The sequence below is a fragment of the Bubalus kerabau genome, chromosome 5 (genome assembly GCF_029407905.1).
Source record: "Bubalus kerabau isolate K-KA32 ecotype Philippines breed swamp buffalo chromosome 5, PCC_UOA_SB_1v2, whole genome shotgun sequence".
NCBI lineage: Eukaryota > Metazoa > Chordata > Mammalia > Artiodactyla > Bovidae > Bubalus > Bubalus kerabau.
Genome location: NC_073628.1, coordinates 67,624,964 through 67,643,263, shown reverse-complemented (window position 1 = coordinate 67,643,263; position 18,300 = coordinate 67,624,964). Strand labels below are relative to the sequence as shown.

General features: G+C 38.0%; 1 pseudogene; it reads right to left on the bottom strand.

The window, feature by feature from the left end:
* Nucleotides 1–13,017: 13,017 nt before the first annotated feature.
* On the bottom strand, nucleotides 13,018–13,226 carry LOC129654379 (uncharacterized; annotated as a pseudogene).
* Between the last annotated feature and the right edge of the window lie 5,074 nt (nucleotides 13,227–18,300).

The following is an 18,300-nucleotide window of genomic DNA, read 5'->3' as shown; positions in this document are numbered from 1 at the left end:
TATGGATTTAGGAATGCTCAGTCCTAAGTATCTATCATACATACTTCAGTGACGCATGATACAGAAGGTTTATTGTGAAGGCATACATTTTCTTCCATATAATACTTCTGACAGTTGTTGAAAATTACAGAAACAAACACAACTGCAGTAAGCCAAATGTATAAAGAGCCCTTGGAAAACAATGAAATGATCAAGCAAAGAAAATTAAAAGAATGCAGCATTAACCCAACTTTTCTAGCAGAACCAGATTAGAACCATTCAAGGTATGAGGCTAAAACTAGTGGGTTTTGTTGTTGTTTGCTATCCTAATTACTTAATTATTCCTCTGATACAATCTAGATACTATTTACTTTTCAGTGTCTCCAAGCTAATTAAATAAGTACATTAAGGAATAAAAAAATCAAAGGAAGAAAGAACAGAGCACTGATAATGGAAATATGAACAATAATTTTAAAAAGACAATATCTTTTTATAAATGTGAAAAGTGAAAGTGTTAGTTGCTCAGTCCTCTCTGACTCTTCGCAATTCTGTGGACAACAGCCAACCAGGTAACTCAGTTCATGGAATTCTCCAGGCAAAAATACTGGAGAGGATAACCATTCCCTTCTCCAGGGGATCTTCCCAACCTCAAAATTGGGTCTCTGCACTGCAGGCAGATTCTTTACCATCTGAGTCACCAGTATCTCTTACCATATTTTGTTGTCTATAGCTTTTTTTTTTTTAACAATAAACAAGAACTTGCCATTTTAATTGATTTAGCACCGTTTATTGTCTCTCCAACCCAATTATAGACATGCTATCCATTTATTTTAACTCATTTAAATAGTTTTAAAATATTTTAATCCCTAATCCCAACAACCTGTTTTTAAAAATGTTTTCCTCTGCATTGCTTTTTTCTTTTTTCTCCCTTAAGCTTTTCCTCCCCTATTTACCTCTTCTCATTTGTCAAGACATTCTCTTGCCTCTCTTCCTACCATCTGCAGTTTCTCCCTGTGTCTGCCTCTGGAAACATGCATCGCTTCTTCCACCTCCTTCCCTTTCTTCTCTCACTCTCACATTCTTACACCTTCATAATTTCTTTATTCCCTTCTTAACTACTTTTTTTAAAGTTACATTTTCTTTTCTCTTTTTCAGGGGAGGAAGAGTTTGAGCTATTTGGGGGCAGAGAACTAAGGAGTAAACCTTTAACCTCTCCTCACCTGAAAATAATTGAAAATCTTCAAGAAATGACAGTATTTGAATTGTATTCTATATTGAGGTTTATGTTAAGGTCAGAAAGCTTGGATGAAATCTTTCTTGCTTAAAGCAGGAGAATGGAAATGCCAATCTGTCACATGGCTTTGCTTTGAATGTAATTGCCACTTACCTGCTTTAGGGATATTCAAATTGTCTAATGTATTTCTATAATTAAACTGTTCCAAGTGTGATGCATTTTTGATTATGGACAATTATCTCCATTTCCTGGCATTAAATGTTTAAAAAGATCTCTGCTTGTAAGTGTCATTCCTTGCCTTTCTACAACAGACAACATATTTGACTGTCATCGAGGGGGCAGTTTCCCTAATGTGAAACCTAGAAATGAAAGTTGTCTTCATCATCTACAGTGTTGCATTTAAAAAAGAAGCCTTTTCAGATAGTTGCTGAAAGAATATAAATTTGAAAAAAGTATATCTTACGTCAACTGCATTCCAATGTTATGATTACTGCTTTTATCTACAAGTGATAGAAAAATTTCACATAAATGTAAGAGCATTAATAATGCCAACTTTTGTCATAGAGTGAAGGTTTAAATACCATTAAAACATACTGTTTTATGATGCTCATTACTCTCTAGAGAAAATAAAAAATGAACACAAAATCTAGCTTTGTTCTGACTTTAAAATGACATATTCTAAGAAATACATCCCTCTGTGAATATAATAAGCTTTCATATTTATCACATTTATCAGCTTTCCTAATCAGCTTTCTCATTAGTGCCTTCTCTTTTTAGCAAAATCATGTTCCTACAGAAAAAAAGAAAACCTGTTAGATGTTCACTGAATTACAGAGAAACCTATAGGATATAGGCATAGATAGTACCTCAGCTCCTGAAATGGGTCCAGAATTTCTGAGACATTTTGTCTCTTAGATAAGCTGGTCAGAATCAGGATAGTCTCTAAAACTTTCTTCAGGGATACAGATCGCAGTAGTATAGGATTCTGGGAAATTTTACATAGTGCACTTAACTAAAAGAGTAAACTGAACATTAAACAGTTCACCTCAGGTTATTATATCTTCCCGGCATAAGGAATTACAGTGAATAAAGCAATGAATAAAAAAAAAAATAGCTAATGTTAAATAAAAATAAATTAAAATTAAATACAAATTAAAAACTAAAATAGAGCATAATAAATGGTGGTGAACATTATGGAGAAAGAAACAAAAAAACAAAAACAAACAAACAAGAACAGGGCATATGGTAGTGAGAGAGTCAGTTCCTAGGTAGGTTGATAAGAAGTCCAGAGTCCCTGCGGAGAGGAAAGGGGTCTGACTTTGGGGTTCCCAAGGAGGAGAGAAGTGTCACAGACTCTCAAGGAGGAGAAAAGGACAAGCATTTTTTTTTTTTTCCTACATCACTTTGTCTTAGTCAATATAACAATGTATCTTGCTGGAGGATATGTTTCTCCTTAACAAGAACCTTCTGACTAATCTTGTTATCTTAAAACTTGTATACTATGGGAGTGGATTTGGTAAGAGCTTTCTATTGTTAATTCTAATCTTAGCAATTTAAAATGTAAATTTTAGGAGTGGGTCTGGTACAACATTGAGACATTCTTTTGATTTATTGCAATAACTCATTATGAAAAGTATATAGCTCCCTTGCTAAGACTAGTGAAGCGGCACTCTCTGTGCCCTTTCTGATGTTTGTGTCAGAAGCTTTCCCTGTCCCTTTCATACTTTAATAAAACTGCTACACAAAAGCTCTTGAGTGATCAAGCCTGATTCCTGGTCCCAAAACTAAATCTTCTTCAGAGATCAGGAATCCGACACCTTTCACTATAAGCTATCATCTTGAGGGCTTACCCAGGATCTTCAGGACAAGATAACAACACTCAAAGCTCCAGCCTCTCTGCTTTCTCAGTATACACATCTTCTGCTTTACTTTACTAACTCTATGGTGTGCCAGTCTGTATGAATGTAGAATGAAAGAGATGTACAAAAATGAGTATGAAATGAGCGTTGAGCCCTGCTCTGTGGTTTCGTGGTGCCTTGTGATGACTGCGGGCAGCCCCTAAAAGGGGAGCCTTGGCAGGGGTTTATACCGACCTGCCACTGCCAAGAGACACCAAAGGTCCCTGTGAGGGAAGCGGCCAGAAATGGGCGTAGCATGTGGACCAAACTTTCCTTCCTGGTCTCTTTGACCATTTCTTAACCGTGTAGGGAATTAGAACTACTAACCTACTCTGTCGGATCATAGACTTCCAAGGGACTTGTGATTCATGCCGTTACTGTGTACTTTTACTTAGACCCCAAGTATGGAAGCCCGTAGCCTTGCTAGGAGCCAAAAGTTACAAGAGCATGTTTGGGAGCAAGGCAGAGCTCTAGCTCCAGGAACATCTCTCAGGCTAGAGGTCACTCTTTTGGCTGCTGGCTCAGGAGCCAGTGACCTGAAAGTGAGTCCTTGTCATGGCTGTGCCTCTGAGCTATGTGGACAGAAGTACTACTGGTGATTATGAGGTTTTTGAGGACACAGATTGGGAATTGCAGATCTGGTCAGATTGGAAGTGGAATGGGCTTCTTCTTTTGTAGTGCTAGCTCTTAGAAAGCCAGAGAAGGCTCTCTGATGGCCTTTGTCTCAACTCCCTAGATATACCTTTTGTGGAATCTGTGGAAATGAACTGGAAGGAATGGCCCTAGCAGCTTGAGGACAAAAAAAAATCACTTTTTCCTCGCTGGCCAACCCTCTACCACTTCTTTTGCTCTACTGGCATGGTGATACTCAGAAGGGACATCTTGGTGTTGTTTATCCCTTTATGACCCACCATTTCTACTGCAGTCAGGACTGTACTCAGGAATGTGCATAGGCACACAGAACACAGACACATCCCGTAGTAGTGCTAGCTTGGGAAACATCCCAGAAAACTACTCTGCTCCACTCCGGGTGGCATCAGAGGAAAAGGGCAAATCAAGTCAAAGGTTTTGGTGGTAAGGAGCTAAAAATCAATCTGGGATGCCATCAGGTCTACCCATAGTGCATCTCCACTCCGCCTTGGGGGAGGGATGAGTAAGGAGCCTGTGTCAGTAAAGGACAGACCAGGGAAGGAAAGCTCTGGTGAAAAGTCTGTCTACACCCCCATCTAGAGCAGGAAGTGATGCCTCCGGTGGAAAGAAACCATGGCTGTGGATGCTGTTTTTTTCTCTCTTATACATGGTAGCTAACAGTTATAGAGCCACTCCTTTAAAATGTATTTTTAAAAACTGGGACAGGTTTGATCCCCAGGTTTAAAAAAGATACACCTGATCTTCTGTGATACTGAATAGCCGCAGTACCCTTTGGAAGATGGGGAACACTGGCCAGGTGAAGGGTCTCTTAATTATGATACTGTTTTACAATTAGATCAGTTCTGTAGAAAACAAGAAAAATGGGTAGAAGTGCCATATATGTTGCTCTTTATCTCTCTGCAAGAGATGCCAGACTTATGTCCTAAGGGTGCAGATTAGGATGTGAAACCTTCAGCTCCCTCCTGTCCTCTTACTTACAGGAGCGCTTGTATCCAGGGCTCCCAACTGAACAGGCTGAGAATCAGGGCACCCTTCTAGAAGGGGTTGCCTCAACCTCAGAAGAGATTCAAACAGTACCAATTGTGGTCGAGACTACCCAGAGGATCCAAAAAACTACATAGAGGTCTTTACAGGATTAGCTTTACTTTATGAGCTTACTTGGAGAGATGTAATGTATGTCTTAGGACAGACACTGATTCCTGACTTGAAAAGTTGAATTCTCAGGGAAGCTACTACCTTTAGAGATGAATGGCTTGAGCGTGAGGCAGGGGAAAGAGGGAACACAAAATAATCCTCCTTCCTACTGGGAGCCAAGCAGCTCCCATAACAGAGCCACTTTGTCAGATGTATTCTTGAAGAGCTCAAGAGAGTGCATGCTAAGACTTTAGACTGCTAAAGTGGCTGACAAAGAACAGGGAGAGAGGGAAACTCCTGGTAAATTCCTAGATAGACCATGGGAGGCTCTCTGCAAGCTTACTGACATTGATCCTGAAAATACAGAGAGAAATGAGCTTAGATAGATTTCTCAGTCAGCTTCAGATAACTGGCCTAAGCTACAAAAACTGGCATTTGGACCAAATCAGTCTTTAAAAAACTGTTACAACTGACTCAGACAGTATATTATGGTAGAGACTATGAGGAGGAAAATAGAAGGGAAAAAAGAACCAGGCAAAGACTGAAGCCCCAACAATGGCTGTTAGATCTGCTCTGAAATAGCCTGAGGAAAAATGCCCAGGGGAACCCAGGTGAAAAGGGATGGACTTGTTATTACTGTGGACAGGAGGGGCATCTCAAGAGAAGTTGCTCTCAGGTGTCTAAGCCACCCCTGGCTCTCCATCAGGTCCGAAAAGGATCGCACTGGAGGAGAAACTGTCCCCAGAGGTGTAGGCCCCAGGGGTCAGACTCTCAGGACAATCAGGACTGAAGGTGCCTGGGGTCCCCACACAAGCTCCTGTCCTAATAACACCTGAGGAATCCCGGGTATTAATAACTTTGGGGGGGGGGGGGTTGGGAGCAGTCAATCAGTCGATTTTATTTTGGACACTGGGGCAACTGTCTCTGTGCTCACTGAAGCCCCTTGTCCACTTTCCTCCTGATCCACTATTGTAATGGGTCTGTCTGGGTGAGCCAAATGCTATTATTTCAGTCACCCTTTAAGCTACAACTGGGACTCTGTGCTGTTTTCTTGAGTTTCTGATCGTACCAGAGTCTCCCTCACCCTTCTTGGGAGGGATATAGTGAGCAAGGTCCAGGCCTCTGTTTTCATGAATCTGGAGCCTGCTCTTTCTCTTTCACTAATTGAACAAAATGTAAATCCTAAAGTGCGGGCTGATGGAAAAACTGTGGGTCGAGCACAAAATACTGTTCCTGTTGTTGTCAAGCTCAAAGACCCTCACCTAGTTCCACATCAAAAGCACTACCCACTAAAGCCCAAGGTTAAGGAAGGGTTAAAACCCATCCTTGAAAATTTAAAGGAACAAGGGCTATTAATTCCCTGTAATAGTCCTTATAACACTCCTATTTTGGATATAAAAAAAGTCAAAAGATAAATGGAGACTTGTTCAAGATATACAATAATAAATACCTAATCCTTATACTTTATTGTCTGAAATTCTTGCATGGGCCAAATATTTCTCAGTAATTGATTTAAAGGATGTCTTCTGTTCTGTATCATTGGTGGATAAAAGTCAATTTCTATTTGCCTTTGAAGACCCTACTCAGCCAGCTTCTCAGTTAACCTGGACAGTTTTGCTCTAGGAATTTCCTGATAGCCACCACCTATTTGGGCAGTTTTTCACAGGATCTACAAAACTTTAATAGCTCCGAGGCAGTTGGTGCTACAGTATGTGTAGATGATATTCTGCTCTGTGCTGAGACAGAGGAAGCTTGCTCACAAGCCTCAGAAGACTTCCTAAACTTTTTGGCTGGCTGTGGTTATAAGGCATCAAGGGAAAAGGCTCAGCTTTGTCAACAATTTGTTAAATATCTGGGCCTAATCATATCAGATGGAGAAGACAATGGCACCCCACTCCAGTACTCTTGCCTGGAAAATCCCATGGATGGAGGAACCTGGTAGGTGGCAGTCCATGGGGTTGCACAGAGTCAGACACGACTGAAGTGACTTAGCAATCATATCAGAAGGGGCTAGGGCCATAGGCCCCGAGATAATTAAACCTATATTAAATGATCCCTTACCTATGACTTAAGACAATTGAGAGGATTCTTGGGCATTACAGGCTATTGTCACATTTGGATTCCAGGTTATGGGGAACTTGCCCAGCCTTTAATGAAGGTTCAAACTGCCCCTTAAAAGAAGGGACTGTTTCTATGGCAGAGTGTTTTAGTGCATAGATATTGTCATAGATCCTGAAGCCTTAGAATTAAGTATGTGACTCAGCTTTTAACTTTTCAATGGACATTACAAGAACTCTGGGAGGAGATCCCTGACCTAGCCTTCACAATTGGTCTAACTGCTGGATCTACAAAGTGCTCCCCCTACTCATCAATTGAAGACTTCCCATGGTAGGTTTCTCCAGTTCAAGGAAAGGACTTTTCTTCAACTCTGCGAATACCTTCGCCAGCAACAATTGTATGTGACGCCTCTTCTTGATCTGATGACATCTAACAATCCTAAACTGGACTGATGCAACTTTGGACATAATGTAACTTTTAATTTTGATTATCTTTTAATTTGGTTTAATGACTATTTTGCCTTACATCTGTAACTGTATAACAGGGTTTGTTTCTAATGGTCTAAAAACTTTTAAGTTACAAATGGTTGTCCAGGCTCCTACAAGTGCTACAGCCTCCTCCAACTATTACCTGGGGCCCTGGATCAGAGACCCTCAGTATGAGGGTTAGGAGAGTATGTTACCTCAACAGCAGGAAGTAGTTATAGAAGGAAAATGATGCCCCTTTCCCTTGGCAACATAATTCTCCTAAAAGAAAAGGGGGGAATGAGAGAGTCAATTCCTAGGTGGGTTGATAAGAAGTCCAGAGTCCCCGAGGAAAGGAAAGGGTTCTGGGGCTCTCAAGGAGGAGAGAAGGACAAGCATTTTTTTTTTCCTACATTGCTTTGTATTAGTCAATATAACAATGTATCTTGCTGGAGGATATGTTTCTCCTTTAACAAGAACCTTCTAACTAATCTTGCTATCTTAAAACTTGTATACTGTGGGAGTGGGTTTGGTAAGACCTTTCGATTGTTAGTTCTAATCTTGCTAATTTAAAATGTAAATTGTGGGAGGGGGCCTGGTACAACATTGAGACATTCTTTTGATTTATTGTAATAACTAATTTTTTAAAAGTATATAGCTCCCTTGCTAAGACTAGTGAGGGGGAACTCTCTGTCCCCCTTCTGATGTCTGTGTCAGAAGATTTCTTTGTCCCTTTTCATACTTTAATAAAACTCTGCTACACAAAACCTCTTGAGTGATCAAGACTGGTCCCTGGTCCTGAAGCTAAATCTTTTTCTTTGGATATCACGAATCCTACACTGCTCATCATAAGGTATCAGTAGTGAAGACTCAGAGCAAGGTGATACTTGAGTTAAGACCCAGTAGAGGTAAGAAATTGAGCCATGAAGATAAGGTGGGGAAGGCTTAAGTTTAGCCAATACCAAGAGCAAAGGCTGTCAGGTAGGAGTGAGCTTGGAGAATTTAAAAAATAACAAGGAGAGCTGTGTAACTGGCGTGAAGTGAAAGACAGTAGTAAGAGGTGCTCACAAGATGATAGATAGTTGCAGCTTTTGAAATATACACATAAACAGCTCAAGCATATAAAACTGTTAGGCAGTTTTGGTGTTCAACTGCAAACAGCACAGAGAATAGTATATTTGTTCACTCGGGACCACTTTAAAATCACTCATCAGCATTAGTTATGGTACCTCTGAAAGTCTTGGTTTTTCTTGTGTATATCTTTCTACAAAATACCTAACTATATTTCCAAACACATAGTCCAAAATAACATAATTCCCAATATACTTCCTGCGCATATCCCTTGAAATTACCACATACTGGCTATGAGAGCACACTCAACACAACCCACGTGAAGTTCATTATCTTCCTTCCTAGCCTATTCTCTTAGTTACTCAAATGAACGTTGAAATAGAAAATTCTGTTTAGATAGTTGAGTCTTCTGTCCTCTTCAATATCAGACCCAGAATTTAGCAGAGCTCATCTTACTGCTATAAAAGTCTACATTTTATTAGCTTCTATTTTCAGCCAGTTTGGCAATATGACTAAATTTGGGTAAATCAGATGTGACCATAAGTGCTGTTTGGGTCTGACTGTTTAAGGAGAACCAACTCAGTCTACATTCCTACTAGTACTTCATCTTTTTGTAGTGGGAGATAAATGAAGTTCTTGGACCGTGGTTGTAAGGTATCTGATGGAAACATGAAGATGGGAGCTTTGTACAAGGATGGTGAAATAAAAAGACAAAAAGTGTGGTTCACTGATGATACTATAGAACTATGATACTGTTCTGGAGTTCCTACCTCCTAATTTTTCTATGTGGGTTTAAACAATACCTGCATTTCATCTAGCAACTCTTATTCTGAATTGTTATGTTCATCTGAACTGAATCCAATTAACAGATACAACCATTCTTTTATTGGTCCATATTTAGAACCATCTTTCACTCTGCTTTAATTTGTTCTATCTGGTACTAGTAGTTAGCTGTAACATTCTACTTAGTTACCATTCGATATCTAAACAATCTCTTGTCTAATTAACTGCCTTTCTCTCATGACTTACAATGTAGAGGATTGAAGGCATTTTCTTAAGGCTGTCTATAGTCAGATGGAAAAATAATTATCCCCACATATAGATCTATTCCTTCCTCTTTCATGTTCAATTTCTGCTGGTCATTTAATTTTATTATAACTTTCACAGCTGCTCCAGTACTTGTGTTTCCATAAACAACATACTTGGCAATATCACACTCCATTTGTCTCCATTCTCACTTATGAATCAATCATAGAGATACTTTTCATATCAGAAGCTGTCAGACACACATCTATATCTACTCTTTTCCATGCCTGAGTTGCCCTTATTTTTTCAGCAAAATATTAGCAAGATGGGATAATAGAAATTCACATGGGTGTAAAATAAAGCACACACAATTTGAAATCTTCAGTTAAGGACTTCTCAGTGGCTTAAACTTAAAATTTTATTACTCTTTCTGAATATGAACTTTATACTCAGTAAATTGTCAATAAATAACATCTTGCCAGTATTGGTTAAAAGGTAAGTTAAAAATAATAGCCTAGGGTTATAGAATCCTTGATGGAGCAAGAGGAAAAAATTCTATCCCTCCACCTTAAATATATGTAGTACATGTAATATATATGGACACATGTAATTATTGCTTTTAGATATTGGTCAATAGGCAATTGCCTGCTATGAAGGGAAGTTGTCTTCTCAGAAGGGAAAAAAATATCACTGATGCTTGCTTCCAGGCACATTTCAGACAACTTGGCAAATAAAGAGGACCAGGGAGTTCATCTACATGTTTTTCAGTTCAGACAGTATCTAAGATCAGAAAATCTGAGGTGGCTGGAAATTTCCAGGCCTGCAAAAAGGCAAGAGGATATAAACAGTAAAGGAGGCCCAGAAATCAACAGTATTGGACTACTCAGATCTCGGCCAAATACTAAAACATAGATTTGTGAGATGAAATTCCACAGTATCAAGCACAGAGGGAAAAGGGAGCTGTAAACTTTATAGTTCATACAACTTTACACAGGACTGGGAGCCTTTAAGTTCCTGCCAGCCATAGTGTTACTCTGCCTTGGTCACTTAAAGCATTTTGTATAAAAGTCAAAAGGAAAGACTTCAGTTGTAAGGTTAAATAATTGCTAGGGTAAAAGCTACTCTAGACCTATATAAAGAAAGCTGATGAAACAGACTTGAAAGTACCAAAGTGAACCATATGTAACTTCACAAATATGGTTGGAAGAAAAGGATACCCTTTATAGAAAGAAAGAAACTTCAGCCAACTTTGGGTTAGGAAGATCCCCTGGATCAGGGAAAGGCTACCCACTCCAGTATTCTGGCCTGGAGAATTCCATGGACTATAGAGTTCATGGGGTCGCAAAGAGTCGGACAAGACTGAGCAGCTTTCACTTTCATACAACTAACTATCAGTTCAATTCAGCTCAGTCATGTCCAACTCTTTGTGACCCCATGAACCGCAGCACGCCAGGCCTCCCTGTCCACCACCAACTCCCGGAGTCCACCCAAACCCATGTCCATTGAGTCGGTGTTGCTATCCAACCATCTCATCCTCTGTCGTCCCCTTCTCCTCCTGCCCTCAATCTTTCCCAGCATCAGGGTCTTTTCAAATGAGTCAGCTCTTCGCATCAGGTGGCCAATGTATTGGGGTTTCAGAACTAACTGTATTTAAGCATTAAAACTGTGAAAATATAGAAGCAGCAATAATACAATACAGGAGAAAATTTCTACACAATTGGAGTGGGCAAAGATTTCTTAGTTGACAGTAAAAAGAAAAGTGAAAAAAACAAATTGTTAAAGTGGCTTTATCAAAATTAAAACTTCCTAAAATTTTACCATTAAGAAAATGAAAAAGCAAGCTATAGGATGCAAGAAAAAAAAATTTCTTTCTTCCTTTTTTTTTCTGTAGTACCACTATATCTTGAAAATTATCTTATTGATTGCATTACAATCAACATTGTTTTATTTTAGTTTTTAAAAATCAGTATACTGAAGAATATCATGGTGACTATTTCACTAGGGATAAATAAGTTATCAATTGCAATGATATAAAACTAACTCTTTTTTAGGGCAAAATTGCATGCATTTGTTTTAATGAAGATATTTATATTCCAAATAGTTGGCCATTTGCATGGAAATTAGAATATGGTGGTTACAATGACTTATTAAATTGGCTACCAGACCACAATGAAGAAAAAAATCAATTAAAAAGCATATATAACCTTTAGCATGTATTTGTATTATACCATTAACATATTTTCCTAGATTTAGCGTTAATAATATTCTGTTTTCTGTAGAGAGTCTATCCAAGTGAAATGAAAGGCTTTGAGTACATTTTATGCCATGCACAAAATATCTGTGCTTATTTCTACTATGTAGCTGATGGACCATAAAGCATGATGCCAGATATAAAACAGAGCTGTTAAAATGTATCACATCATTTTATAGATTAGGAAAGTGCTAAAATGATATGATATTTCAAAGATGCCACAAAAATTAAGCAAAATGACCCCACCAAGCCTTTTTTAGTTTTAACAATGCAGCCCCTCATAATTTAAACCACTCCTTTGATATTTAACACAAAATCCATAGAAAATCCTCATTTTTATGGAAGAAGAAACATAACTAAAGTGCACCTTCCTTTTTTGCTTCAAAAATATCTGGTGAAGGAGAAATAGTACAGTCTTGGAAGTTCAACAAACCTAGTTTTAAATTTTTGAATTGCCCTGAACTGACTATGGAGGTCAATAATTTCTCTGGACAAGAGCAAGAGTTGATATATCAATCCCAATAGGGTTGATCTGAGGATTTAAGATATGAGCCAGACATATGATAAATATTTTCTCCAACTCTCCAAGACTGAAATATAGGAACTGAATATACCAGCAGACACAATTAAGGGTGGTAGCATGGCAAGCTACATGTGAAAGTGTGGGTTCTGTTTTCCCAGAAATAATTATGCCAATTTTGACCTATTTTTATTTTGACGTATGTTCATTTTTAGGCATTAAAGTAAAAATGAATGTACTTGTCATCAAATAATGAATTGAAAGAAGATATTTGAGATAAAACAATAACTATTAGTTTGTGGGTTTTTTGTTGTTTTTTTTTTTTTTTAAACAGGAAAGTAGGATTGATTGGTGGGCATAATTAAGGAGTGAACAGTGCCAATGCTTTCATGAGTGCAAGGCCAGCCATTTGTCCAGGGGACCACAATTAGGGATGCATCAGATGAGCTGCTTTTCTGCCACCATGTTTTCAAATTCATCTGAAGTAAACTTAGTAAATCTCCACTTACTGGAGATATGGACCTTTCGGCACCAAAGGAACTTGAACTTGGTCCTGCAGACTGTCTCAATCACGTGTTCCTTGCTCTACAGCTTGGTGCAGATATAGACATTATGACTTGTCCAATGTGGACCCTGGCCAGTGTGCCCTCGGTCTTTCCAAAGGCAGTGCACATACCTGTCTCGAGCCTAGACAGGGAACAGCATGCCAGTCTTGAATGTCCACTGAAAAGAGTTGTCTCCAAGATTCCTTATGGCTACCTGTACAGGCAACAGGCTGCATACACTACCAAGGACTAAGCTATGAGGCAGGCATATGATAATATTTTATCTAACTCTCCAAGATTGAAATATAGGAATTGAATATTCCAGTAGCTGTCTGCAGCTACTGCACACTGGGGCCTCATGGGGAAAAGAGCACAGTTGGCTTAACTGGCTGCAAAAATAGCTATTATTAATAAAATTATACTCTCATTGCATTTTAAAAACTTATGAATAGAAGAAAGGAAGACACATAGCTTCACTTGCATAATATTTCATATCTTATAGATCAATTGCATATATTGTTTTATATACAGCTCTTGATATATTTCATATTATCCCTACTTGCTTTTTTTCTGTTTTCCAGATCCTATCTTCATTCTGAGAGAGGCACAACACAGGAATAATAGACTCAATATTCTTCTCCCATAGCCATAGTCACTGTATTAGTTTCTCATAGCTCCTATAACAAATTACCAAAATAAGAGTGGTTTAAAACAACAGCATTTTGATATTTGGCAAAACTAATACAATTATGTAAAGTTTAAAAAATAAAATTAAATTAAAAAAAAAAAACCAAGAAAAAAAAAAACAACAGAACTTTTCTCTCGCACTTCTGGATGCCAGAAATTCAAAAGCCAACGTATGGTAGAATTACACTACCTCTGTAGTATGTAGAGATTCCCTCTTGCCTATTTCCAGCTTCTAGTGGTTCAAGATTTCCTTGGTTTGTGGATGCATAACTCCAAAATCTGCCTCCGTCTCCATGAAATCTTACATTGTTACATTTTTCTTACAAGGATACCTGCCACTGGATTTAGAGCCCACCTGGATAAATGAGGATGATTTCATCCTGAAATTTTTAATTAACATCTGTAAAGACCCTTTTCCAAATAAAATGACACATCCTTAGGTTACTGAGGTCAGGATATTGGTTTTTGTTTTTGGAGGAGCTCCTATTCTAGGCATTACTCTTACCTTTTCAGTTTTTCATTCAGCCACAGCGTTTCTTTTTTTTTTTTTTTTTTTTAATTTTTAAAATTAATTTATTTATTTTAATTGGAGGCTAATTACTTTACAATATTGTGGTGGTTTTTGCCATACACTGACAAGAATTAGCCACAGGTGTACCTGTGTCCCTCCATCCCAAAACCCCTTCCCTCCCCATCCCATCCCTCTGGGTTGTTCCAGTGCAGCAGCTTTGAGTGCCTTTTCTCATGCATTGACTTTGAACTGGTCATCTATTTCACTTATAGTAATATACGTTTCAAAGCTATTCTCTCAAAGCATCCCTCCTTCACCATCACCCACAGAGCCCAAAAGTCTCTTCTTTATATCTGTGTCTCTTTTGCTGTCTTGCAAATAGGGTCGTCATTACCATCTTTCTAAATTCCATATATATGCATTAATATACTGTATTGATGTTTTTCTTTCTGACTTACTTCACTCTGTATAACATGCTGCAGTTTCATCCACCTCATTAGAACTGACTAAAATTTGTGTGTTTTTTAAATAATGAGTAATATTCCATTGTGTATATGTACCACAACTTTCTTATCCATTCATCTGCCAATGGACATCTAGCTTGCTTCCATGTCCTAGCTATTGTAAACATTGATGCAATGAACATTGAGGTACACATCTCTCTTTTAATTATGGGTTCCTCTGTGTGTATGCCCAGCAGTGGGATTGCTGAGTCGTACGGCAGTTCTATTTCCAGTTTTTTAAAGAATCTCCACACTGTTCTCTATAGTGGCGCTACTAATCTGTAATCCTACCAACAGTGTAAGAGGGTTGCCTTTTCTCCGCACCCTCCCTAGCATTTATTGTTTGTAGACATTTTGATAGCAGCCATTCTGACTGGCGTGGGATGGTACCTCACTGTGGTTTTGATTTGCATTTCTCTGATAATGAGTGATATTGAGCATCTTTTCATGTGTTTGTTAGCCATCTGTATGTCTTCTTTGGAGAAATGTTTGTTTAGTTCTTTGGCCCATTTTTTGATTGGGTCCTTTATATTTCTGGTATTTGAGCTGCATAAGCTGTGTGTATATTTTGGAGATTAATTCTTCGTCAGTTGCTTTGTTTGCTACTATTTTCTCCAATTATGAAAGCTGTCTTTTCACCTTGCTTATAGTTTCCTTCATTGTGAAAAAGCTTTTAAGTTTAATTAGGTCCCATTTGTTTATTTTTGCTTTTATGTCCATTACTCTCGGAGGTGGGTCATAGAAGATCTCGCTGTGATTTATGTCAGAGAGTGTTCTGCCTATGTTCCTCTAGGAGTTTTATAGTTTCTGGTCTTACGTTTAGATCTTTAATCCGTGTTGAGTTTACTTTTGTGTATGGTCTTAGAAAATGTTCTAGTTTCATTCTTTTACAGGTGATTGACCAGTATCCCCAGCACCACTTGTTTAAGAGATTGTCTTTTTTCCATTGCATATTTTTGCCTTCTTTGTCAAAAATAAGGTGTCCATAGGTTCGTGGATCTATCTCTGGACTTTCTATTTTGTTCCATTGATCTATATTTCTATTTTTATGCCAGTACCATACTATCTTGATGACTGTAGCTCTGTAGTATAGTCTGAAATCAGGCAGGTTTATTCCTCCAGTTCCACTCTTCTTTCTCAGGATTGCTTTGGCTATTTGAGGGTTGTTGTGTGTGTGTGTTTCCATACAAATTGTGAAATTATTTGTCTAGTTCTGTGAAAAATACCATTGGTAGCTTGACAGGGGATCTATAGATTGCTTTGTGTAGTATACTCATTTTCACTATATTGAGTCTTCCAGTCCATGAGCATGGTATATTTCTCCATCTATTTGTGTCCTCTTTGATTTCTTTCATCAGTGTTTATAGTTTCCTATATATAGATCTTTTGTTTCTTTAGATAAATTTATTCCTAAGTAAAAATGTATTCTTTTTGTTGCAATGGTGAATGGACTGTTTTCTTAATTTCTCTTTCTGTTTTCTCACTGTTAGTGTAAGGAATGCAAGGAATTTGTGTATTTATTTTATATCCTGCAACTTTACTACATTCATTGATTAGCTCTAGTAATTTTCTGGTAGTGTCTTTAGGGTTTTCTGTGTAGAAGATCATGTCATCTGCAAACAATGAGAGTTTTACTTCTTCTTTTCCAATCTGGATTCCTTTTATTTCTTTTTCTTATCTAATTTCTGTGGCTAGGGCTTCCAAAACTATGTTGAATAGTAGTGGTGGGAGTGGGCACCCTTGTCTTGTTCCTGATTTTAGAGGAAATGCTTTCATTTTTTGCCACTGAGGGTGATGTTTGCTGTGGGTTTATCGAATATGGCTTTAATTCTGTTGAGGTATATTCCTTCCATGCCTGCTTTCTGGAGACTTTTTAATCATAAATGGGTATTGAATTCTTTCAAAGGCTTTCTCTGTATCCATTGAGATAATCATATGGCTTTTATCTTTCAATTTGTTAATATGGTGTTGCACATTGATTTATTTCCAAATATTGATGAATCCTTGCCTCTCTGGGATAAAGCCCACTTGTTCATGATGTATGATCTTTTTAATATGTCAGATCAGATCAGTCATTCAGTCGTGTCTGACTCTTTGCGACCCCATGAATCACAGCATGCCAGGCCTCCCTGTCCATCACCAACTCCCGGAGTTCAACTCAGACTCACGTCCATCAAGTCAGTGATGCCATCCAGCCATCTCATCCACTGTCGTCCCCTTCTCCTCTTGCCCCCAATCCCTACCAGCATCAGAGTCTTTTCCAATGAGTCAACTCTTCGCATGAGGTGGCCAAAGTACTGGAGTTTCAGCTTTAGCATCATTCCTTCCAAAGAAATCCCAGGGCTGATCTCCTTCAGAATGGACTGGTTGGATCTCCTTACAGTCCAAGGGACTCTCAAGAGTCTTCTCCAACACCACAGTTCAAAAGCATTAATTCTTCAGCTCTCAGCCTTCTTCACAGTCCAACTTTCACATCCCTACATGACCACAGGAAAAACCATAGCCCTGACTAGATGAACCTTTGTTGGCAAAGTAATGTCTCTGCTTTTGAATATGCTCTCTAGGTTGGTCATAACCTTCCTTCCAAGGAGTAAGCGTCTTTTAATTTCATGGCTGCAGTCACCATCTGTAGTGATTTTGGAGCCCAGAAAAATAAAGTCTGACACTGTTTCCACTGTTTCCCCATCTATTTCCCATGAAGTGGTGGGACCGGATGTTAGCTCCTCTAAATTTTGGTAGAATTCACCAGTGAAGATGTCTGGCCCTGGGCTCTTGTTTATTGGAAGAATTTTGAGTATAGTTTTGATTTTCATGCTTGTAATGGGTCTGTTAAAATTTTCTATTTCTTCCTTGTTCAGTTTTGGAAAGTTATACTTTTCAAAGAATTTGTCCATTTTATTGGCATATAATTGCTGATAGTAGTCTCTAATGATCCTTTGTATTTCTGTGTTGTCTGTTGTGATTTTTCCAATTTCATTTCTAATTTTGTTGATTTGATCCTTCTCCCTTTTTTTCTTGATGAATCTGGCTAATGGTTTGTCTATTTATCTTCTCAAAGAACCAGCTTTTATTTTTGTTGATTTTTGCTATAGTCTCCTTCATTTCTTTTTCACTAATTTCTGCTTTGATTTTTATGATTCCTTTCCTTCTATTCAGTTTGGGGTTCTTCATTTCTTCTTTTTCTAGTAGCTTTACGTGTGAAGTTAGATTATTTATTTGAATTTTCTCTTGTTTCTTAAGGTAAGCTTGTATTGCTATGAACCTTCCTTTTAGCACTGCCTTTATTGAATCCTGTAGGTTTGGGTTGTAGTGTTTTCATTTTCATTTATTTCCATGCATATTTTGATTTCCTTTTTTATTTCTTCCGTGATTTGTTGGTTATTTAGAAGTGTGTTGTTTGGCCTCCATATGTTTGTATTTTTAATAGTTTTTTTTTCTTTTTTTTCTGTAGTTGACATCTAATCTTACCTGCATTGTGATCAGAAAAGATGCTTGAAATTCTTTCAATTTTTTTGAATTTACCAAGGCTAGATTTATGGCCTAGATTATGATCTATCCTAGAGAATGTCCTGTGCGCACTTGAGAAACAAGGTGAAATGCATTGTTTTTGGGGTGAAATGTCTTATAGTTATCAATGAGATCTAACTAGTCCATTGTATCATTTAAGTTTGTATTTGCTTGCTAATTTTGTTTGGTTGATCTATCCATAGATGTGAGTGGGGTATTAAATTCTCTCACTTTTATTGTGTTACTATTAATTTTCCCTTT